This window comes from Musca autumnalis, unplaced genomic scaffold (assembly GCF_047663935.1).
Source record: "Musca autumnalis isolate F117 unplaced genomic scaffold, ASM4766393v1 scaffold_2, whole genome shotgun sequence".
Lineage (NCBI taxonomy): Eukaryota > Metazoa > Arthropoda > Insecta > Diptera > Muscidae > Musca > Musca autumnalis.
The window spans coordinates 12,405,313-12,431,333 of record NW_027411755.1 but is presented as its reverse complement, the minus strand read 5'-3'; the positions used below and the strand labels follow the sequence as shown (position 1 = coordinate 12,431,333).

The following is a 26,021-nucleotide window of genomic DNA, read 5'->3' as shown; positions in this document are numbered from 1 at the left end:
CATACTGAAAATATAAGGATGAGAGGAATGGTCACGAGAAGTGTGGGGGAGTGAATAAAACAGACAAGGAAAGATTTAGAAAATATTTCGAACTTTGGTGTAGAATAAATTATTCGAACTTAACCGCCCGCAACCATTTAAGACTACTGCAATATCTTATTAGGGTCGTTGAGATCGCTTATAGTCCTTCCAAAATACGTCCATGTTATTTCTAGCTTGGGTGAAGAATTCTTTGGATGCACTATCCTTTTTACCTTTTATAACCCTTTTATGACCCTGATGCCCTTTGCAGATAACTGTCCTGCCAAAGCCGCTGTTACTGTCGTCCACATCATCAGAGGATATCTTTCGCAGACGACCTTCAAGCAACAGCCAATGTCCTCACTGTTCTTGCCTTCTGGATCAAACTTGTCAATGTCTAACACCAGAAGACCATCTGATACGATTATCCGCGCAAGTTTCGATGGTGCATGTGCCTTCTCACCAGACGGATGAGAATGTTTTGGTCCATGGCTACACTTGCAGGTCATCACAAATAGGGTGCCCTCCCCTGCCTGGCATGAGGTCACCTTCGCATATGAAGTCGAGTGATTACCCAACTGAGGGCCCACCATCCTCTTGGCACCTGTTGGCTGTGGTTCCTCGGAAGATCGAGCAACCAGCCTGCTTAGATGTTAATGGTGCTTCCGTCATTTCAGCCACATTCCTTCTTATCCTTCTAACTCCACTTTTCTTAGAAGAGCTATACTTGTCAGGAGCCACTGACATTGCAGTGTTCTGCTCTTGTTTCCCCAGCAGCGTTATTGACCTTGTATGGCTGGTTCGTCTGTCTTCAGCTTCGATTTAGTGGTTCGGGATTAGTGAGAGGGGCCCATTTCCTCGTCCACCAAAGTGTCCTGCCTGGGACTATGTTTTATCTCCTAGGGGAGTTGGGCTCTGATTGCCTAGGTTGGTGCTGTATCTGAGGCCTTTATGATTGATGTCGATTAAATGCAGATCCTTGCTTTATTTCACTAACATTAGTCAATACTACTTTGGATGTGGAAGACTAGTTGTTCCACCAATCCGTTCAATACGGGCCTATCTCGCTTAAGCCTTGCTGTAATGGGGTAGAGTTACGTAATGTGCATATCCCGCCGATAATTAGCTGTATAGGCCCAACATTTGTGCGCTTTTAGAAGGTCATAACTGACTAGTCTTCGATCGTAGTTGATGACTCGAGGGGTATAATGCAGACTGATATATTGAAACCTTTTGAATGGTCAATGGTGGCGCATCCACCAGTTCGCCATACCATAACCACAATATATGTATATCACTCTGTCATGACAGATGGCAACACCTGGCACCACCTTCACCATCTCCCTCAACTCACCAAATGTCCTGATGTTCGGTTATCAAAAAGGACGTTCCGGGACATTATCATTGCTGCAGACGCTAACTATAGATATGGTGGTCGAATACCCAATGTGAGACTAAAATTTCCTCGCAGAGGCGGAGGGAATAGAAAATAATCTTCGTCGAACCAGTGACACCAGAGTCAGGAAGCTGACACTGAAAGTGGGTTGATTATCTGAAGAGTTGCAACATTGAAGACGGAATAAGTGTATTGTGGGCAACGGTTAAGTCATTCTCGCAAATGGGATAAAGAAAGATATGACCTGCGGATAGTCAGGTAGTCCATAGCAAAGACTTTTAAGTCTTTACTCCTTCCAAGCTTGAGAAATAGCTATCCATAATCATTATATCTTCCCCATTTTGCAACCTCTTCAGATGACATTGACGATCGTAACGTATGCAAATGATTGTATGATTTTGGCATCGGGTAACATTCCTAATGTCTGTTTTGAAAGCCTCATCTTCTATTCAACTGATCTTACCACATTTTTCCATGCCAGGAATATCCGCCACTAAAGCTAAGGCCACTCTGTTCACCACATGGACTGCGGAGATCGATGGTAACAGAATTCCGACCACTAATTTCCTCAAGAGTCACATTCAATATTATGTCCAATTCGTCCACGTATGCCACTACGGCAAGCTGAGATGTAGGAATAAGGTCCTCAAGTCCTTAGCCGACAGCTCTTGGGGTGCAGATAAAGAAACCTTTTTATGCTCATATAACGATATTACGGCGACCTGAGAACTTCCTGTCGTCAGTGGACCATCTGAGTCACTGAGCCAGTACGGCAACACAGTGGAATGCTCCGGAATCAGTACTTGCTCTGGTGAGATAGTTATCCTAATCACTATATGGAATTTGGGCTTCCCCCTCCCAAAAATATCTTTCCTGGCATGTCCCTGCATAATCTAGAGAGAGAGAGGCCGAGAGCTTCAACGTTACAAGGCAGAACCCCCAGATCAGCAAGCCGATAAATCAGCTATACATAGCATTCACAAAGATGCAGTCGCAGATACCATAAACAACTATTGTGTGAATGTGATCAGTTGAAGATGTTCAACTGCCACGAAAACCAGATTAGTTTTCGCTTAATTACTTTCGGGATGGTGTAGCCGTCTTCTAATAGGACAGGGTTTGATGACACCGTGTAAAACATATGCCCAGCATGGGATACAGGTCCACATGAAACACTGCACCTTTTCAACTGTCCCGCCAAACCTACTTTACTAAGCCCAAAAGTAGCTTTGTGATTACTACTCAGCAATGTAGCCACATTCCTAGACCTGCTGATAGAGCCAGATAAGCATATCATATGCTGTTACAACAAAAATAACAACCATTGAAAAGTATATGGATCTAATAACCATTTAAATGTGCATCTTATCAGTTGCAACAGTTGCTCAACATTATTCCTTGAAATTTACGTTCTATATTTTTAAAAACGCTTTAAAAATATTCTTAAAATCAACCTCCTAGGGTCCATTAATCAATTAAAATTATTCTTCATAAATTACCAATCGATGGTACCGAAATCCGTAAAAATATTTTATATTCTTGGATATGTATGTTTTCATATCTAATAGCCCTTCAAAAATATTCTTAAAAATCCAGCTGACACTCTGCTAAAATATCATAAAAGAAATCTACGTTTTTGGCAATTTTCTCCTGTATTGCACACCATTTTTATATTGCTTTTAACGTAGAATGAAAGAGGAAACTATTAGCTACAAAGCACCCTTTGGAAGCTTTTCGATATCTCTTCGCGTTCAAAAGTTATGAACAATTTAAAATACCCTTGAATTTGTAGAAACATGGCAACACTGCCAATTACACGACGGCAACGCCATCTATTGACACACATGATTGAAATTGGCAATGTAAAAATTTCACTATTATGTTTTACAGCTTATAACTTTGCAACCGCTCAAGCTATTCACATGAAATTGGTGTCATATGAAAGCTAAGAATTTGAACTTTGAACTGAAATAATTAGAAGTTGAACATTTTTTTTCGAAAAAGGCAAGTTGGACTTAACTTATTTTTTCTTAAATATCTCATAATTGTTAAATTGTCAAGGTTCTATAAAATCATCATTGCAAGAAGTGACCTTTGCTCTTTCACATGGTACTCGGTTTGTATTGTTGGGGCCTTTGGTTCAAAAGTTGTGAGCTTTGAAATATAGGAATCAAAAAATGGTGTTGCTGATTTGAATTATGTCCATCAATAGATGGCGTTCGAGTCGATGCTTAACCAGTGTTGTAAAACGACAAAATATTGTCTAAGCCAATTTCTGGCGCCTAAAAGTATACTTTATATTCTTAATGCAAATGTGTTTGTTTAGCATCTTGGGTCACTTCATCCGACAACGCTTTAGAATTATTCTTTAAATATCCACATTAGAAGGCTCTAAAACCCTTCAAAACAGCTCTTAAAATTCCATATTTTTGTATCCAGCACTCTGTCAAAAGTATTCTTAATAACCCTAGAAATATCCATCTTCTCACTTCCAATATCCCTTGAGCCTTATTCTTTAAAATTCACTTTCCGTATTTCTTAAAGCGATATCTAAAAATATTGTTAAAACAACCTTCTTAGGCCTTCTTGAATTGATTAAAATTATTCTTCAGAAATTCCCGTTCGAAACCTTAAAATATTAACTATTTTTATCATCTCAATAGGCCTTGAAGATGCTCCTAAATGACCAGGTAATTCTCTGCAAAAAATCAGAAAAATTCTTTTTTAAGAAATCTACGTTTTGCCCATGATAATCTTAAAAAATGCTTAATTTTCATTTCGCCACATTTAATGTGGATATCCTATATGCCAAATATGCCAAATGTATATACACATTTCTTTTAACGTAGAACGAAAGAGCAATATCTGAGCTACAAAACTCCCTTTGGATCTTTTCCTCTATCTCTACGCGTTCAAAAGTTATGAACAATCCAAAAAACCAATGAATTTGTAGAAACGTGGCAACACTGCCAATTACCCGACGACAGCGCCATCTATTGACACACATGATTCAAATTGGCAATGTCAAAATGTCATTGTAGTTTTCTATGGCCTATAACTTCGGAACCGCGTAACATATTCACATGAAATTGGTGTCATATGAAAGCTATGAATTTCAACTTTAATGTGAAATAATAAAAAAGATTAAAAATTTTGTTTAGCATAAACGAAATTTTAGTTTTGGATTAATATTTAATATCCTATTGATATTAAACTTTCAAGGGTCTATGAAATTATCATTGCATGGAGGGACCTTTGCTCTTTCACATAATACCCGATTTGTTATGTTGGGGTCATTAGTTCAAAAGTTATGAGCTTTGAAAGATAGGCATCAAAAACGTGTGTGCCCGATTTGAATCATGGCCATCAATAGATGGCGTTCGGGTCGGTGCTTAACCAGTGCTGTAAAACGTCAAAATTTTGTCTAGGCTTATTTATTGCTCCTAAAAGTATGCTTTATATTGTGTATGAAAATACGTTTCACTAGCTTTTTAAGGGGTTTTACTAAACCGTGAGTGGTAGAGAGAACTGCAATCCGTTATTAAAAAAACAAACAGAAATTGTTGTTATTTCAAAAACAATGTATTTTTACAGCAAGTATATATAACATTATACAACTAAAATAATTTTTTATTATTATTGGTCTTATTAGACATAAAAATATATTTGTGATCTAGCCTCGAAAGTATTGTAGAAACATTTCCGTAGAGGAAGGACACTGTCACTACTATTTCAGCAATTTTGAATCCATCTTTACTATTCCCTGGATGTGTTTCTGATGTGAATTTCACCACGGCACCATTGTTGGTTTGGACCTCCACGATCAAATTCTACAAAGAAAAGAAAAATAAATGATTTTCATTTGATTAATTAACGAGATGTGAGATTTTTTTGATAATTGAAACATATCATAGAAAGTCACAGAAATAATAATTGGTTTTATGGTTAGGAAAAGCGTTTTCTATTTATTAAACGTGCAACACGCATTCAAAATTTACATTTTGTAGATAATAATTTAGAATGAATTTAAGAAATAATGAGAGTCGATTTAGCTCTGTCCGTTCGTCCGTCTGTCTGCCTTGTAACAGATATGATACGAATATATGTACGTTGTCCAATTTAATCTAGTTCTATCTCCAGGTATAGGAATGTGGCTATATCGCAGGGTTGTAATCAAAAAGCTACAGGAGTTTACTAGGTTTGGTACGGCCGTTAAAAAGGTGGGAATGCATTTACAAGGAAGGTTGGCGTGGTCCATTGAGCAATCATGATTTGAACTACCCAGCAAAAAGTTTGCAATCCGTGGATGCAGTTTAATCAGTACAAGTGTACAGTACATTTGCCCTTGGAGTACATCTTTTCCTATGAATTCACTTATGAATTTTACAAGAGAGCGCGCAGCTAGGATGCACTCCAGTTTGCTTCCACAGCACACAGCTAGGATGCAGTCCATTTTCGATCCAAATCACTGCATTTGATGCAGTGTTTTGGATTGCATTTAAACGCAGTCTAAAGATGCTATAAAAATGCAAGCCATTGCAAAATATCCCAGAATAAATAAAATGTATTTATTATTTGTTTAAAACAATAATATTAAGAACTTTATTACACAAACACAAATTATACAAACTCTCCGTTAAATTTAATCGTGACTGAGTTTACTTTCTCTGCTTTGCATTTTATGCCACGGTAATTGATTTTGCTTCATCATCCAAAGGGTTTTTATACATATTGTCCTCCCATTCCAGCTCATATTTCGAAATTTACTCCAACTCCACTTCAAAACTAATTTCCGTCTCATGAATTACCGCAATGTTCGCAACTTTAGTTGATATTTCTTTATTTTTTAAACAAATTCTTAGAATTTTTGACACTCTTTTTATATTTGAAAAAAAAGACTGCGACGTCTTTTGTATTGATCAATAAATTGGCTTGTGCCTGTAGGGATCTTTAAGCGAGTGCTTCTAAAATGTATCGAACGGAGTGCATTTTTCATAACTCCGTGTGGACTGCATTCAAAAATGTTGTGAAATCATAACTCTGCATTGCACTACTTCCAAACTTTTTTGCTGGGTAATGTACCAAGCACAAACCCTGTCAAAACAATGAAATCTGTGAAAACAAAACTCAGGTAACTGTATTTAAAGATGGCTCCAAGGAACGTGATTACAGCTGTGAATGTAAAAAAAGCTTGCCCTGGACGTTTTTTCGAAGAGAATGTCATTACCTGTGCCGATAAACCCTGCATTTGCGGTGCGTTCTGTGACACCTGATGTGGTTTCCAATGAGATTGCCTTGTGAAATCCATGTCGACAAATGCACTTCCAATCTCTGTCAAAATGGTGGCACCTGAGCCGACGGAACAGGTTCCCACAAATGTTATTGCCCTAGTTGTTTTACCGGTCGTATGTGCGAAGAAAACATCGACGAATGACAAAAATGTTTTTCGCCACTATCGTAAAAACTATCGTCAATTCATTCAATAATAATATTACTACCGATATTCGAAACCAAAGGTTTTCCTGCCACAAACTGAGCGACGAATGAATCCTTTTCAATTCATTCTCGTGTGTCGTTCTCGAACAAAATATCCGCAAAACTATCGAGAAACATTTGAAAACGATATCATGTTCGAAAAGCAACTGTTTTTTTTCCTATATATATTCCTGTGAAGTGCTACTGTAAAATGGTGGATAGCTATTGATAGTTTGAAATTAAATATGGAAAAAATCTAATGTTGGCAATATCGATGCCAGATCTAATGTGTTGCCCGTTAATTTGGTTCTCTGAACAACGATTACAAGTGCACCTGTCGTACTGGTTTCAAGGACAAAGTTTGTTTCGTGGATACTGATGAATGTAAGCTCAAACCTTGTCACAATGATGGTATCCACAGATCGATGTATCGCCTTTTATGTGGTCAATAAGGTTTCAGCTTGTCGAAGTTAGCTGCTGCATGCGCGAACTACGTAAACAAGCATTCGAATGTGACTCCTAGAATTTTAGGGTAGTTTCTGGTCGGAATTCTGCTACCATTGACCATGACAATCAGCACAGTTCTTACACCATTTAGTGGCGGATATTTGCATATTCCTCGTGCGGAAAAGGATGCTAAGATCGATCAAATAGGAGTTCAGCCTTTCCCAAAATACTAGTGTCCACACATATGTGTAATTGTTTAACCGAAGTTTCAATCGTGGCCGGAGACCAGTCTGTTCGATTTCCTCAAACAGCGTGGGCTGCTTGACAGTATAAAAGGCATCTGATATGACGAGCACACCAACACTATCCTATCTCACGGCTTATTTTGGTACCAATATGTGTGGAGATGATGTTTTGTTGTAGTGCTGTGCTACTTACGGAACCCATGCTTATGATCGGCAACTGCATCGTTATTTCTGATGCTGGGCTGGGAAAGTAGTTAGGCGCCTCCGGAAGAAATTCCAGAGAGCCAAACGACGGGACGCTTATGATGTTGGCGTTCATTCAGCAGCCTATAGGCAATGCTTGAATGAGTACCAGGAGATGATGGCATCTGCAAAGGATTGTCAGTGGCAGTCTTTTGTATGTAGACCGAAGAAGACTCTTGATGTCTCTGGCATCAAAGTAGATGATAGAGTTCTGACTACGTGGAGTGAATGTGTTTATGCCCTGATGTCCTCATTCTTTCCAAGGACGGAGCAGGAGGTACCTTCTCCACAGGTGGGGCCACTTGTTGCACCAGATCTGGAAAGATATGAGATCAATCAGGCTGTAGCGTTAGTTCGCTGCAGGAAGTCGCCTGGGTTAGACGGTTTGACCGGAGAGATGTGTAAAAGCATCTGGAGGGCCATTCCGGGTTTCCTAGAGACTTTGCTGTGTAAATGTGTGAGAATGGGTGTGTTTCCACGAGAGTGGAAATCTGCTAAAGTGATTGTCCTCTTGAAGTCGCCAGATAAGGTCAGGAGTAATCCTCGATCTTATCGCGGCATCAGTCTTCTTCCAGTGCTTGGAAAAGTACTGGAGAGGATAATGGTGCATCGGCTTCAGGAGAGACTTACTGAGAGTCTGAATGGCAGTTTGGTTTTAAACCAGGCCGTAGTATAGAAGACGCATGGTTGCATGTTAAGCGCTGTGTTTCCGAGTCTTCGAGTCGATATGTCTTGGGCATATTCGTCGACTTCAAGGGTGCTTTTGACTACCTATGTTGGTCCAGAGTACTTGTTCGTCTACAGGAAGTAGGATGCCAGGAGATTTAGCTTTGGCAAAGCTATTTCTCAGATCGGGCGGCTTGCTCTATTGGTGCAAACAATAAAGTCTCCATTGGTGTTGTTCGGGGTTGTCCGCAGGGGTCCATTTATTTGGAACCTTATGATGGATCCACTACTGCAACAACTCAGCTCGCTTTGCAAGGTCTGTGCTTTTGCAGACGATTTGCTCATTCTGGTTGAGGCTCAATCTCGTTCTGAGATGGAACAGTTGGGCTCCAGAATGATGTCTATTGTTGGCACTTGGGGTACCAGGGTTGATGTCCAAGTCGCTAGAGAGAAGAGTGTCACAATGCTACTCAAGGGTAGATGGTCTGGCAATCGACATCCGAGCGTCATCTTTGATGGTCGAGGTCTCTCGTATAAGGCTGAAGTGAGGTATTTGGGCATCACAATGGGTGAGAGGATGAATTTCATCGCTCACTTAGATCGGCTCAAAGAGAAAATGTGCAGCTTTGTAAGTCCTGTTCGTCGCATTTTGCGCTCGGATTGGGGTCTGAGTAGACGTGTTTTGCGAGTGGTATATGGTGGTCTGCTTGTTGCCTGTCCAACATACGGTACATCCATATGGCACACTGCAGTTACAGGGTATGGGTATCGTAAGATACGGTCATGTCAGCGCATTATGATGCTGGCGTGTCTCCCTGTATGCCGCACAGTGTCTACTGAGGCTATGCAGGTGTTGTTGGGCGTCCCTCCTCTTGACCTGGAAGTGATACGTGCAAACGTGTCATTTTTAACCAAGAGAGGTCTGCCGATTGTTCCCACTGATTGGGCAGTAGAGATTGTGGAGAGCTTGGATGCCTTAAATCGCAAGGCGCGGCTGCGTGAGCTCGTAACATCTAGATGGCAATCTAGATGGATCGAGTTCGAGAATGGGCGAGTAACATTCAGGTTTATCCCGGATGTTACTTTTGCCATGACGAACCCCGATTTTGGTTTCGGGTCTCTCAATGCATTTTTGCATATCAGAAACCTTTCTGGCACTTCATCGTACAGTTGTGGGGCTCCAGTCGAAGACTGTATGCATGTGTTGTGTGAGTGTCCTCATTATGAGGACTTCAGGAACCTAGATTCCATGGGTGCCACCAGATTTGATGGCCAATGGGATGTTAGTCATGTGCTCTCCACTAGATCTACTCGTGCTAGTCTTGGGGACTTTGCAAATAGGGCTTTCCTCCTCCGCAGAGCGTTAGTGCAGGTGTCGTCGTAGGTGTTGTTTCTATGTTGTTGTGTTGGGGCTTTATAGGCTTAACCGCGTATATTGCCACGGGGGGTTACCAGTCCCCTGGTCGCATGGGACCGAAACTGGAAGTAACTCGGTTACGAGACCTGACCAGAGATCATTTTTCTGGTACCGCAGGTGGTATGGAATAATGGGGAATCTGAACTCTACACCATTTCATCACAGATCTTTTAGATCTTGTCGGGGACACTTTCAAACATAGTCGGTTGCCGTTCGCCAGCTTCAGAGCGGAAGAGGTGAATGGGCTTCGCTCCTCGCAGTGAGAAAACTACGTCCATGTAAACGTGGTGATTAGACTGCTACATCTGTGTAACACTTGTGTTGCACTCTTCCCATTCCCCGATCGTGCCTAAACTCTCTCTCACTTTGGTGACCAGTCCCGTGTTTATGGAACAAAAACTGGTAGTAGTTTCGACTACGAAGTCTGACCGGAGATTTTCTGGTACCGCGGGTGCCAGGAGCCCCTAGATCTGTTGACCTAGCCTGACTATAGAGATGCACCTATTGGTTGCAACGCGGTGGTTGTGGTTTGGACCCAAATCGCGAGTAGAGCTTCGGCTCGATGTGGAGTTGCATTATCAACCGGATGCTGCGACCCATAGAGCAGCAGAGGTGTAAGATAGTCCTCAACCCCTTACCAAGTGGGAAGTGAAGCCCATAATTGTGAATCTTCGAATTGGTACCTGCGGGATAGACTTGGAGACTCTGTGGAGAGCTACCACTCTCTAAGAGTACTCTGGGTAATTCCAAAGGGGCGCTGGCCGACGCATTGTATCGCGACCCCCGGTGCAATGGTGCACCGTGGTTAGAGCCGTCAAGGCGAGCATCATGTAAAACACCCTCGACTTTATGTCTCGATGAAGTCCATCATTTCGGGTATTGGACCAGCAGGTATATTGCGAGCTGCTGCAGCTTTTTGCGTCTCGGATCGCTTTTCTGCTGCCCGAAAATCAAAAGGGTTGGGCCGTTTACTGAAGTGGTGGTGAACTCTCTGAAACTATAGCGATTAGCTCTTCCGTGATTAATTAGGTGATGAAGTCGGAATGTCTGCTGATGGTGACAACAATAGGGAGATGGTTTAACCCATCAGAAACGACTATCACAAAGTTGTATGCTGTAGTTGTTGCTGATCTTTGGTTTCCTGCACCGCCGTGACCGTTCTTTTGACTTATAAAGTTTTGGGCTATTTTTCACACACTGTTTAACAGTTTGCTTTCAAAAAGTCATATTTGGTCTAGGAGCCCCCTCCGAAAATAGTTTCTCTACAGGTTGGTGTCACCTGGGGGGAACTGCCTTTAACACCCGTTAAAGGTAGTGAGCTAACATGTGCCGCGCGTTCAACCATAAGAACGTTAAAAACTTGGGTTTGGGCATCGGGTTAGTAACCCTCCCTAGAAAAAACAGCCTACTATGAAAAAACGAAAGAAAAGAAAAACAAACCCCTCTAAAGTTGACGAACCCCGCAAACGTTTTAAGGACCATGATCTGCGAATCTGCACCTGGAATGTTCGCACTCTTTATAGAGATGGTGCAGTCTTCGCATTGGCAGACGTACTTGAAAAGTACAAGACCGATATTACTGCCATACAGGAAATACGATGGATTGGGAAAGGCGTCACAACAACACCTAAAGGTGACGCACTGTATTATAGCTGCCATGACGTAAAGCATGAGTTTGGTTGTGGATTCGTAGTTAGTCGGAGACTAAAACATCTGGTATCCAGCTTCATCCCCGTGAATGAAAGACTTGCTGCAATTCGAATAAAAGCTAAATTCTTCAACATCAGCTTTATTTGCGCTCATGCTTCCACTGAAGAAAAGGAAGAACAGACCAAAGATATATTTTACGAGCGCTTAGAAGAAACATATGACCGTTGCCCTTCCCATGACATTAAAATCATTCTAGGCGATTTTAATGCCAAAATTGGAAAGGAAAATATCTTTGGCCCAACAGTCGGGAAATTCAGCCTCCACAGTGAAACATCTGACAATGGTATGAGGCTGATAGACTTTGCAGCTGCAAAAAACATGGTAGTTAGCAGTACCAGATTTAATCATCTCGATATTCATAAGCGCACCTGGCTGTCTCCAGATCAGAAAACAAGAAACCAAATTGATCATGTTGTGGTAGATGGAAGACATTCATCGATCGTTCCGAGGCGCAAACATTAATTCGGACCACTACCTTGTTGCAGCAAAGGTACGCACCCGCTTAAACGTAGCAAACAAAGTACGAACAGACACAACGCGAAAGTTAGACATCGGTAAGCTGCAATCACAACAGATAGCCACAGCATATTCCACTCAACTAGCCCAATTGCTTAATCAAAGCACTCCTCATCCCGATAACATATCAGCGCAATGGCAAAGCATTGCCCACTCCATGCAAACAGCCGCAAAATCCATACTTGGATACCAGAGACCTCCACCAAGGAATCCATGGTATGAGCAGGAGTGTCGTGCTGCCACCGAAGAGAAAAATGCGGCATATTGGGCTACTTTACAATCCGTAGCAACGCGTAGCGGACGAGAGAGATACAGGGAGAAAAGGAGAGAGAAGAGACGTCTTTTCCGCAGGAAAAAGAGAGAGAGAGAGAGAGATGGAAAAGCGGGAGTGTGAAAAAATCGAGATGTACAGGAGCCAGAATGAAGTCCGAAAATTCTACCAAAGAGTCAAGCATCAAACTGATGGCTTTGGTACAGGCACATCCTCCTGTAGAGACCAGCAAGGTAATTTGGTAACTGATACAGATAGTGTACTCAGGATATGGAAAGAACATTTTTCAAATCTGTTGGTATCCAATAGCAGCGAAGACGACGAAGATACCACAGTCCCAATCCCAGAAGATGGTATTGAATCTATACCGCCCAGCCAAGATGAGATAAAAACAACAATAAATCGGCTGAAGAATAATAAGGCAGCAGGAGCCGATGGCTTACCAGCCGAGCTGTTCAAAACCGGAGGCGACACGCTGATAAGGTGTATTCATCAGATAGTTAGCACCATCTGGCAGGAAGAACGAGTACCCGACGATTGGAACCTGAGTATCCTGTGCCCCGTCCACAAGAAGGGAGATAAGACAGTATGCTCTAACTATAGGGGCATAAGTCTACTCCCTATTGCCTACAAGATCGAACGACTAAAGCCTATGGTCAACGAGATAATTGGACCATACCAATGCGGCTTTAGACTTGGCAAGTCCACCATTGACCAGATATTTACCCTGCGGCAAATCCTGGAGAAGACCCAAGAGATGCACATCGACACCTACTACCTTTTTGTCGATTATAAAGCAGTCTTCGACAGCCCGCTGCGTTCAAAGGTATTCCAAGCCATGTCTGAATTTGGTATCCCCGCAAAGCTCATCCGGCTTTGTAAAATGACTTTAACTGACACGAGGAAAGAACCTCTCCGAAGAGTTTTGTACCAAAAGAGGTTTCAGACAAGGAGACAGCCTTTCGTGTGACCTCTTCAACATCCTGCTACAAAAGGTTATACGAGAGGCAAACGTCAAAAGAAGTGGCACAATCTACACCAATAGCCACATGTTACTTGCTTATGCTGATGATATAGACATCATGGGCCGATCAGTAAAAGAAGTAACTGATACCTTTATAAAGGTCGAAGGAGAATCTGCTAAAGTGGGTCTGGCGTTAAACGGTGAGATGAACAAGTTGATGGTGTCGACGCGCAATGCGTCCATTGAGCTCGGACCGACTGTGGATGTTGGTTCCTATAATATTGAGGTAGTAAAAGACTTCGTCTACCTCGGCACCTCCGTAAACACAACAAACGACATCAGTTGTAAAATAAAAAGAAGAATTGTATTGGCCAACAGATGCTACTTTGGTTTAAGTAAGCAGTTTAAAAACAAAGCCACATCTCGTCAAACAAAAATAACGCTCTACAAAACACTGATACTACCCGTGCTGATGTATGGCTCCGAAGCCTGGGTACTTGCGCAAGCAAACATGGCAGTGCTTGGTGTGTTCGAGAGAAAAATTCTTCGAAAGATCTACGGACCAATCTGCGTTGACGGTAAATATCGACGTCGCATGAACCACGAGCTGTATCTGCTATACAACGACATCAATATTGTTAAACGTATCGAGATGCAGCGATTGCGTTGGCTAGGCCATATCATAAGAATGAGCGATGATGAACACTCTAAAAAGGCGTATAAATACGGACCGCTTGGCGGTGCACGCAGAATTGGCAGGCCAAGGAATAGATGGCGCAAACAAGTGGATGATGAGATGAAAAGGCGCGGTATTCCAGAGTGCGAAGCAAGAAATAGAGAGGAATGGAGATCTCTTCTTAGTTCGGCCTATAGAACAAATGTTCTGTAATGGGCTAGCTAAGTAAGTAAGTAAGTACAGGTTGGAGGTTTGGCTTATAAGGCAAATGTTCTGTAGAGGGCCACCTATAGAAAATTGTTGCTACGTAGTTTAGGTATGTTGTTGTGGTGGGTATGTGTGTGGTGTGGTTTGTTGATATAGTCTCAATGTGATGGTGAGACGATGGTGGGGGTTGTGTTGTGGTTTGTTGATACATTGTCAATACGATGGTGAGACGACGAGACCATTCAAAAGAAAACGAGAACAAAGTTGAGAGCATTTACCAACCAAGAGAGGAAATATGAGAGAAAATATTGGAATATAGGGAAAAATAAGAAAATGATTTTGTATCTCATGAAAATCTTACATATTTTTGAAAAAATAGTAGCTTTTGGATGGAAATAAGAAACTGCACATGTATCTTATGTGAGGTACCTGAACAGTATGAAAAAACTACATCACGAACGAAAATATGTAAAAATTCTTGAAATATTTTTTTCTGTGTATGTATTTATTTGTCGGGTCGCACAGAGGGGAAATGTGTGTTAAAAGTTGATCAAAAGGCCTAGAAAGCTCATTTACAGTCGGATTGATGTAAAATTTTGCACAATGCATATCTTCTGTACAAGGATTAATCCTATAGAAATTAATGAAAATCGGTCCAGATTTGGATGCAGCTTCCATATATATTCGCATCTGATATGAGATAAAAATTCACCAAAATCACTGAAATTTGACACATGCAACCTGAACTAGCCTAAAAAAACATTGAGCCAATTTTCAAACAAATCGGTACAGATGTATATGGCGAAAAACAAAAATTTTTTACAATCGATGAATCCGAGTTTCATCCTTTCAGAATTCGCGAACTGTTAACATATTCTATATAGTATGATATACATTCTTTAAACTGAAGTGTTTTAGGAGGAATCCCATAAGGTCGACCATTAAAATTAATTTACGTGGAAGCTGTGTTGGCATCAATGTAGAAAAATAGGTAAAAATGGGTTGAAGCCAACAAGTTTTTTTATGCTCCCTTCCGATTTTAGGCTTAACCTTACATTTAATAGACATATGCCCAAAGAAAGACTCAAAGAATACTTCATGGGCAATATGATACTGGTGTATCATTTTTCGATATATCCACTGCATCCACCTAAAATTGATGCTGACATTTTGAAGCCGGAATTTCGGGGTTTTTTGAATTGTTTTAATAATTCGGACGCGCAACAAGATAATATTCAAAACTCACATTAGGATTATAAAACTCGTGATTCTACGTCGTTTAATGCATATCTCATGAGTGTGCTCCTTACAGCATCCTAGTAATTGGAGTCTAAAGGCCAATATTTGATGCGTGATTTTTTTTAAAAAACCTATTTTTTGCGTTTAAAATTTACAAGTGCCATTCAATTTCCTTTGTTCCCCGCGTGAATTTAGTTTTTTTACGCGACGGATCTAATGAGACCTTCCGCGATCGAATCCATCCACTAAAACCGCGGATATAGATACCCTGAAAATAGGAAAAGCAGCAAAAAATTATTTCGACAAATCCACGTACTAAACCGCGATTTTCTTGAATTTTTTTTACGTAAATGGAATCCTTTATACGCGATTATAATATTTGCGAAAACGCGTGTCATAAATTACAGAGATTCGCGTGTAATATGGGTTTTTCACCAAAAATAGAATGTGGAGGCACATCCGCGGTTCTTGAAGAATCTAATTAAAATTGGTACATTTGGACGTATTTTTGATAGGCGCTGACGAAACCGGATGCGCATCAAAATCGTATGCACATTGCGCGACTTTTACCAACTTTAAGGTTTTTTGCAGTGTATGATGCAACTGGTGGCACACAATGGCCCCTGAGTGAAACATCGAAATATGCATAAATTTTGACAGAGATTGATTCGCTGTATCCAAAAACGGATGCGCATCAACCGACTTTAACTAATTCGCGAATAACAGGCTTTTTAATTATAATATTAATTGAATGATTGTAATTTCAATATTACTCTTAATTTCCTACCCTTATAAGTTATCACAGTAATCAGTTAAACTCTCGCGATGGTAAACCATATGTTTTGATGAAGTTTTAACTGTATACATTCATTATTCTATGGGATTTTAGCAAAATAGTTGGAGAACTCCCAAATATTTTTTTCTAATTTTTAGAATCAAACCAAAAAAATATTTGCAACAATATTTTCCAACAATAAGTTTTTCTCTTTTGTTGTTGCTATAATATGCAATTTATGTACCCAATCTCTATAAATTTGGTATCATATTTTTCTACGCATTGTCTAGATTCCGCATATATTCTTTAATTTATTTTTTGAGGGTTTGTACGGATTCTGGGACAGGATAATTTGGATTTACTTCAAAATTTTTTTATTATTTGTTGACTTTCCGCGAAAATAATAATAAATTTAATAACTATTTAAACATCTACGAATAGATATGGACTGCTGTTAACGATTTATGCATACATTTTCTCATAACAACAAAAAAGATATTTTTAAATACTTTTTCTTTATATGAGAATAAAAACCGCTATAACTTTTGCGCGCATTGGCCAATTTCGTGAACGCGAGCAGATTTGAAACCGGATTTTTTTCCTTTACCTCTGTACCAAAAATCGTAGATGTGCTCGTAAAAAAAAATTTTAATTTTTTTCAAATGGAATTGTAAAGGAATTTTGTTATTCGCCATATATAGTCCCATATACACATATTTCATTCCAAATTTTATTTTTTGAAACTTACTTAAATTAAATTTTTCTCAATTCACATGGGAAAAGCCGCGAATATTTCTAAATAATGCAAACATATTTGATAGGTATTGGTTTAGTCAGATAAATAAGAGCCCCGGTTATAAGGCGGAACAAAATTTAGTGTGAGTAAACCTTGCAATTCCATAAAAAAATATTTCCTATTTTAGTTAAGAAAAATTAGATTTTTTCGGAATGGCGCAAATATGCGCAATTTTTTATGATTGAATCTGATATTTGAGACTTAAGCGCATAAAACATTAGAAGAAACTATGGTCGGGAAACGACGGGGAAATAAACTTTTTCACTATTGAAATTGTAGTAATCTTAAAAATTATCATAAACAATTTTCATAAAGACGATATGTATCACCATTATTAAAGAGCAAAGATGTAAAATCAATCTGAAAATTTTAAATGCTTATCTTGTTCGGAGACTGTACAAAAACAAAAAATCTTGAAAAATTTAAATTTTCGCGAAAATAATGTCATATTAATGTTCACATAATTTCTTAGTTTTCGAAAATTTACTTTTTGTTTTCAGTATGGCTGAGTTCAATCGACTGCTGCATTGGATTGGTTAATCTTACAAAGTCGCGGATGGTTACAGCAAATGTAGAAAAGAGTCTGCTTGCCGTTTATCAACATTTTTTTCATAAAAAACAATTTTCATATTTTGAGTTTTGAGCAACTTTAGGCCTATGTTTCCCCTCTGTGGGTCGGTTTGATATTTGTTTGATACTGGTTGTCCGTGCAGTTTTGATTACAAGGATTCATTTTTTTTTCGTCAGGTTCATATTTCCCAATATATGGGTTCCCATAAAAACCTTGTAGTAATATTTCACAACGCCATCAAATTTAATAAAATTATTTTGTCTTTGGCTGGGAAGGTGAACTGATAAGTATACTTTTACGCGGAATATTTTACTGAAGTAAAATCATGATTACCAAGGCTTCAACAAATTGGAGGAAATATGTATTATTATATTGTGAAGAGGGAAATAAGGTACGGTTCTGGATGCCCATTGGCATTAATTATATTTTAGTAGCAAATCTGGTCATCCGAATGAGACATAAGTAAAGGGCGTTATAAGAGATTTTAAAATTATACTTACTGTTTGTCAATAGATTTCAGTGCAGTTTTGTCATCCTTCTGTAATGGTATGGTGGAGGGTACCACAAGGCTTTCTTCGGTTCTTTTCCTCAAAGTACTGCCATGAAGACTTCTTTTATCTCCTTGTTTTTTATATTTTCCGCAACAATGTCAACTGGTACTTACAGTCCACTCTTGCAAAATCCTGCAATGAAAAGGAAAAAAGGAAAAGCAATCGGATTATCGATACCATAAAAAGAAGACGACTTATTGTCCTTTAACAAAAAATGTATAAAGTGTTACAATACAAAAGCCACCACTAAGGATTTATGGTTTCACACCGACACACACGCAGGATAACAAGGAATTTTGGTCTCTTAACACCTTTAAATATGTTTTCACTTTGTGACTAATGAATTTCAAAATGATGCCGGTGATTATGACAATGATGAGGATGATGACGACTATATATCCTTTAAATACCAACCTCACACACTCATGAATACAAATAAGTTAGGGAGTTATGAATACCCTTACCCCTTACCTGATGCCTTGGTTTTTTTGTGCTACGGATCAAAAATCATAATGGTGATATTTGTGTTCACGCTTTGTAAAACTTCACCCATGGGAGTTATGTCAACAACATACCAACCAGCCAAACAAAAAAAAAAATGAATGATATATTTATTTGTATTTATAAATTATTCCTTCTATACACATAATAATGCTTGTCGGCTCATCTAAGTTCATCACTGAATGCAATGAAGGGGGAAACCCGCAATATGGAATAGCAAATAAAACATAACTAATCGTCCCTTTATGATGATGTACAAAATATGAAATGAAATGTTTTATTTTTCACACCACCGTCGCTTTATTCTTACATTCATTCGTCCTTTGAATTAGGATATTGAAAATATTCAAAAACTGTAATTCATTGTGTACCGAGACGCTTGACTGCCGTGACTCTTTATTTTTGGATTTTGCTCACTTACATCCCCCTCCCGAAAAGAAATACCAGACAGGCAATTAGATATGTAAGCTTTTAAAGCACTCACATATAGCCAGGCAGAGGCAGACGACGACATACGCTCAGATTTTGGTGGTTGAGATTTAAGGGCAAACGACTGACTGGTAGATTAGTGGCAGGCTGGCAGGCAAAAGGACAATCAAACACTGCCACCACTGCCACTGCTTTTGAAGTTATGATTCTTACAATCTGTTCTTTCGTTCGCTCATCCATCCGTTGGGGTCAAATGACATATTGTTGCTCTAATTGAACTCGGTTTTTATTTAGTAGCCGTGAAATATATCCTTCTGTGAATTTGTTTTGTATTTCAATACGTTCGCATTGCAGGCAGTTTTGCATAAAGACAACATGTTAATGAGTTTCGTTGAAAATAATTCTTCACAACACAAATGTTCGGAATTGTTTTTAATTGGGATTTGATTTAATGACGTTGTATTTAACGGGTAGTTATTGTGTTGTCATTTTTAATTTTAGAAATTATTTTTTGTTTTCAAAGTGGAGGTAATTTGTAAAACAATTTCGGAAAATATAGGTTTTTTAGAAATCTTCATAGCTTCATTCATGGCTTTAAGGCACGGATTTATTACTGAATTTTTCGGGAATCCTATAAGGTCCAGCGGCTTAAATTTATTAAAATTTTTCGTAGTTTTTCTTAATGCGTTGACTTTTCATTGGTCCTTAGCTTGGATTTTTTTAAAGAATTTTTTTCGTAGCTTCTCTAAGCTTCACAGATGTGGATTTATTAAAAAATTCGTTGTTTCTCTCAGATGCCAGGGTAAAAATTTATTAAGGAGTTCTTTGCAGCTTCTATAAACTCAAAATGTGAGGATATATTAGTTTTTTTTTTTCATAACCTCTCAAACCTTCCAAGGCGTGGATTTTTTACAGCCTTGTGATAAACATGGGGTGAGGATTTATAAAAAATCACCGCTTATCTAATCTGCCAAGATGTGGATTTATTAAGAAAATTTGTGTAGCTTCTCTAAGCTACTATGGTGTGGATTTATTGCAGACTTTTTCGAGTCAGATTTTTCTAAACTTGTTTGTAAGAGTTTTTAACAGCTCTAAAACCTTTGGCATTTTGAGGTCAAATCTGGCAACTCTAATGTCATTTATGTTCAGTTTGGTTTGCTTTCATCATGAACAGGTTGACAAAAGAACAACGCTTGCAAATCGTGCAAATTTATTTCGAAAATAATGGTTCAGTTCGCGAAGTTTACCGCAATCTCCATCCATTTTATGGTCGAAATAATCGTCCATCGGAGCAATTAATTCGGTTAACCATGGATCGTTGTCGTGATTTTGGTGTATGGGCCGAAAATGAGATTGATCTCGATGCTGATTTTCATCGCAAAATTTTGTTCAGTGATGAGGGTCATTTTTGATTGAATGGCTACGTCAACAAGCAAAATTGCCGCATTTGGAGTGAAGAGAATCCACATAAGACCCTTGAGACACCATTACATCCACAAAAACTGACTATTTGGTGTGCTCTATGGGCTGGTGGAGTCATTGGGCCATACTTCTTCCGAAATAAAGCTGGAGAGGCAGTTACCGTTAATGGAGACCGGTATAGAGCCATGATAACCGACTATTTTGTTCCCGAATTGGATGGCATGAATGTGGATGAGTTGTGGTTCCAACAAGACGGCGCTACATGCCACACAGCGCACGTCACAATCGATTTATTGAAGGAAACATTCGATGAGCGCATAATTTCGCGGAATGGACCTATGTGAAGTCGCTCGTCTACGCCAACAAACCAGAAACGTTAGGGGAATTGGAAGTCAACATTCGTGGCGTTATTGCCGACATACGGCCCCATATGCTCGAAAAAGTGGTTGAAAATTGGACCTCTAGAATTGGCTTTATTCGAGCCAGCCGCGGCGGCCACATGCCCGAAATCATATTTAAACATTAATAGCATAAAATTATCCTTCCAATAAAGCCAAAATGATGGACATTAAAACGATTTTCTTATTTTTCTATGTTTTCACAGCTCTAAAAAAGGCGTGAATACTTTTACAGAATTTTTCACATCTCCAAAAGCTTTCAAGATATTTGTGTTTTTAGATCATAGATATTTGTAGAGATTTTTAAAAAGAAATTTTCACAGCTCGAAAAGCTTTTAACGTTTTTTTCGTTTTAAGAGGGAGTTGATTTTTTCAATAATTTTTTTTTACAAACACTTTCAAAGATATTTTCATTTTTTAACGGCGTGGATTTTTGTAAATATTTTTTAGAGATTTTTTCACAGCTCTAAAAGCTTTCAAATATATCTCGAAAAGCTTTCAAGATACTTGTGTTTTGAGATCATAGATATTAATAAACATTTTTAAAAAGAATTTTTCACAGCTCGGAATGCTTTCATTTTTTTTTTCGTTTTAAGAGGGCGTTGATTTTTTCAAAGATTTTCAAAGATCTTTTCAGTTTTTGAGGGCGTGGATTTTTGTAAATATTATTTAAATAATTTTTCGCATGTTATTTATTTTTAATGGGCTTTTTTAGTCAGATTTATTCATGATCAAAACTAATATAAATTCATTGTTTTTCCTTACGTTTCGTCAGTTTCGTCTCCAAAAGCTTTCGTCACAGCTCCAAAAGCTTTCAAATATATTTTTGTTTTAAAGGGCTAGGAAGAATTTTTTACAGCCCCGAAAGTTTTCAAAGATATTTGCGTTTGTTTTGATGGCATTGATTTTCCTAAATATTTGTTAATATAATTTTTTACAGCTTGAGATCTTGGATTTTTCTAAACAAATTACACATTTTTTTCGGTTTTGAGGCGTGGATTTTTTTAAGGTTTTTTAAAAGAAAATTTTTAATAGAGTTGTTCTTTTTTTGTTTTGGATTTTTCTAAAGATTTTTTAAAAGAATTTGGACTTTTGGATTTATTAAAGAAATTTTCCAATTTCGCCTGATATTTTTCACAGCTCCCCAATCTCTGAAGGTATGGATTTTCTAAAGGCTTTTAAAATAAATTCTTCATTATTTTCTTTCAATGCATAGAATTTTTCAGAGCTCTCCAAATCTCTGAATTCGTGAATTCTGTTAAAGAATTTGTCACAGCTAGAAAAGCTTTCAAATATCTTGAAAGGTTTTAGTATTTGAGTAGTTTGAGCTGAGTTTGGATTTTTCTAAAGATTTTAAATATTTTTTCACAGCTGCAAAAGCTTTCAATAAAAATTTTTGAGGGCGTGAATTTTTCCAAATATTTTTCACAGCTCCCAAAGCTTTCATGGATATTTAAGTTTTTTGAAGCCGTGGATTTTTTTTAAAAAACTTTTCACAGCTTGATAAGCTTTTTCTTTTTTTCTAAATATTTTTAAGAATTTTTTCACAACTCGAAAAGCTTTCAATTACATTTTCGTGTTTTGAGATCGTGGATTTTTCTAAATATTTTTAAAAATATTTTTCACAGCCCCAAAAGCTTTCAAAGATATTTTCGTTTTTTGAGGGCGTGGATTTTCTAAACAATTTAAAATAATTTTTCACAGCTCCAAAAGCTTTCAATTTTTTTTCGTTTTGAAGGGTATGGATGTTTCTAAATATGTTTTAAATATTTTTTACAGCCCCAAAAGCTTTCAAAGATATTTTCGTTTTTTGAGGGCGTGGATATTTACGTTTATTGAAGCCGTGGATTTTTTTGAAAAACTTTTCACAGCTTGAAAAGTTTTTTCTTTTTTCTAAATATTTTTTATGGAATTTTTCACAGCTCGAAAAGCTTTCAATTACATTTTCATGTTTTGAGATCATAGATTTTTCTAAATATTTTTTAAAATATTTTTCACAGCCCCAAAAGCTTTCAAAGATATTTTCGTTTTTTGAGGGGGTGGATTTTCTAAATAATTTCAAAACAATTTTTCACAGCTCCAAAAGCTTTCAACAATTTTTTTCGTTTTGAAGGGTTTGGATGTTACTAAATATGTTTTGAATATTTTTACAGCCCCAAAAGCTTTCAAAGATATTTTCGTTTTTTGAGGTCGTGGATTTTTCTAAATATTTTTTAAAAAATGTTTCACAGCTTGAGAGACTTTTGGACTTTTGGATTTATTAAAGATATTTTCATATTTCGCCTGGTATTTTTCACAGCTCCCCAATCTCTGAAGGCATGGATTTTTTAAAGACTTTTAAAATAAATTCTTCATTATTTTCTTTCAATGCATAGAATTTTTCAGAGCTCTCCAAATCTCTGAATTCGCGAATTCTGTTAAAGAATTTGTCACAGCTAGAAAAGCTTTCAAATATCTTGAAAGATTTTAGATTTTGAATAGTTTGAGCGGAGTTTGGATTTTTCTAAAGATTTTTTAAAATATTGTTTTACAGCTCCAAAAGCTTTCAAAGAAATTTTCGAGGGCGTGAATTTTTCCAAATATTTTTTAAAACATTTTTCACAGCTTCTAAAGCTTTCATGGATATTTACGTTTTTTGAAGCCGTGGATTTTTTAAATATTTTTTTTATAAAACTTTTCACAGCTTGAAAAGCTTTCAATTACATTTTCGTGTTTTGAGATCGTCGACTTTTCTAAATATTTTTTTTAAAACATTTTCACAGCCCCAAAAGCTTTCAGAGATATTTTCGTTTTTTGAGGGCGAGGATTTTTCTAAATAATTTTAAAATAATTTTTCACAACTCCAATTTTTAATTTTTTTCGTTTTGAAGGGTTTGGATATTTCTAAATATGTTTTAAATATTTTTTACAGCCCCAAAAGCTTTCAAAGATATTTTCGTTTTTTGGGGCGTGGATTTTCTAAATAATTTTAAAATAATTTTTCACAGCTCCAAAAGCTTTCAACGATTTTTTTTTCGTTTTTGAATGGCTTGGATTTTCTAAATATTTTTGATATAATTTTTCACACTCCAAAAGCTTTCCACGATTTTTCGTTTTCGGTGGGCGTGGATTTCAGCTCCAAAAGCGTTCAAAGATATTTTTCTATTTTTTTGAGTGCGTAGATTTTCTAAATAATTTTTCAAAGCTCCAAAAGCTTTCGACGATGTTTTTTCGTTTTTAAATGACGTGGATTTTCTAAATATTTTTGAAATAATTTTTCACAGCTCCAAAAGCTTTCAACGATTTTTTTTCGTTTCTGGAAGGCGTGGATTCTAAATATTGTTAAATTAAGTTATCACAGCCCCAAAAGATTTCAACGATTTTTTTTCGTTTTTGGAGGGTGTGGATTTTTCTATGATTTTTTCACAGCTCCAAAAACTTTTATTTTTGAGGGTGTGAATTTTTAACGATTTTTGAAAAGAATTTTTCACAGCTCCAAAAAACTTCGTTGTTTGATTGCGTGGATTTTTAAAGATTTTTGAAAAGAATTTTTCACAGCTCAAAAAAATCGTTTTTGAAGGCGTGATTTTTTAAAGATTTTTGAAAAGAATTTTTCGCAGCTCCAAAAAAAATCGTTTTTTGAGAGTGTGAATTTTTAAAGAATTTTGAAAATAATTTTTCACAGCTCCAAAAAAGTTAGTTTTTTGAGGGAGTGGATTTTTAAAGATTTTTGAAAATAATTTGTCAAAACTTGAAATACTTTCAAAGATTTTTTTATGTTTTTTTTTTTGAGGTCGTGAACTTTTTAAAGAATTTGTCACAGCTCGAAAAGCTTTCAAAGATTTTCCTTTTTTGAGGCTGTGGATATTTTAAAAAATTTCACACAGCTCGAAAAGCTTTCAAAGATTTGTTTCTGCTTTTTGATGGAGTTCATTTTTCTAAATAATTTGTCACAGCTTTGAGAGATTTGTATTTCGTTTTTTTTTTTTGGTGTAAATTTGACTAAAGTTTTTTTAAAAGAATTTGACACAGCTCTTATTTTGAAAGTTTTTTTCGTTTTCTGGAGGTCGTGGAGTTTTCTAATGATTTTTTATAAACAATTTTTTACACATCAAAAAGCTTTCAACGATTTTTTTGTTTTTTTTTTGAGTGCCTGGATTTTGTAAAAACAATTTTGACAGCTTGAAAAGATTTCAAAGTTTTATTTTTAAAATGAAGGCGTGGAATTTTTTGCCAGTTCCCCTTAGCTTTGAAGGCGTGGATTTTCAAAATATGTTTTTTCGTTTTTGTATGGCGTGGATTTTCTAAATATTTTTGAAATAATTTTACTAAATAATTTTCCACAGCTCCAAAAGCTTTCAACGATTTTTTACGTTTTTGAAGGATGTGTATTTTTCTTTTATTTTTTGAGAGATTCACACACTTTAAAGATTTTTGAAAAGAATTTTTCACAACTTGAAATACTTTGAAAGAAGTTTTTTATGTTCTTTCTTTTTTTTTTGAGGTCGAACATTTTTTATAAAATTTGTCACAACTCGAAAAGATTTCAAAGATTTTCCGTTTCTTTTTGAGGATTTGGATATTTTAAAGGATTTCACACAGCTCGAAAAGCTGGCGTGGATTTTTCAAAACTTTCAAGGTGTGATATTTTTCGCAACTTTCCTAAGCTCTGAAGTCGTGGATTTTTCAAGATATTTGTTAGAGCTTTAAAAGCTCTCAAGGTGCGACATTTTTCACCACTAAGTTCTGAATAAGTGATTTTTCAGTGATTTTGATTTTAAATAATTTTTCAACCCCTTAGCTCTGAAGGCGTGGATTTAGTTTTTTAATATTTTTAATAAAATTTTTAGAGCTCCAAAGCTCTCAAGACGTCGAATTTTTCACATGATTTTTTTTTAAAAATGTTTAATACAATTTTTGGAGCTTTAAACCTCTCAAGGCGAGGAATTTTTCACAGGTCCTTCAGGATCTGAAAACGTGGATTTTTTCTAAATACTTTTTTAAAGAGTTTTTCACAGCTCCCCTATGATCTGAAGGCGTGGATTTTTCTAAATATTTTAAATTTTTGTTCAGAGGTCTAAAAGCTCTCAAGGCGCGAAATTGTTT

At 37.3% G+C, this 26,021-nt stretch overlaps 1 protein-coding gene and 1 long non-coding RNA gene across 3 annotated transcripts in view; one reads left to right on the top strand and one right to left on the bottom strand.

Moving 5' to 3' along the window:
* LOC141393655 (uncharacterized) overlaps positions 1-26,021 on the top strand; it is a 174,384-nt gene that overhangs the window by 139,113 nt on the left and 9,250 nt on the right. The window lies entirely within an intron of this gene.
* Positions 4,978-26,021, bottom strand: part of LOC141393653 (uncharacterized) — a 121,860-nt gene continuing 100,816 nt past the window's right edge. The window contains exons 4-5 of the mRNA XM_073966991.1: positions 18,136-18,318; positions 4,978-5,247 (exon numbers count right to left, since the gene is read on the bottom strand). The gene's annotated coding sequence lies outside the window, so the exon portion shown is untranslated. The remainder of the gene's footprint in view (positions 5,248-18,135; positions 18,319-26,021) is intronic.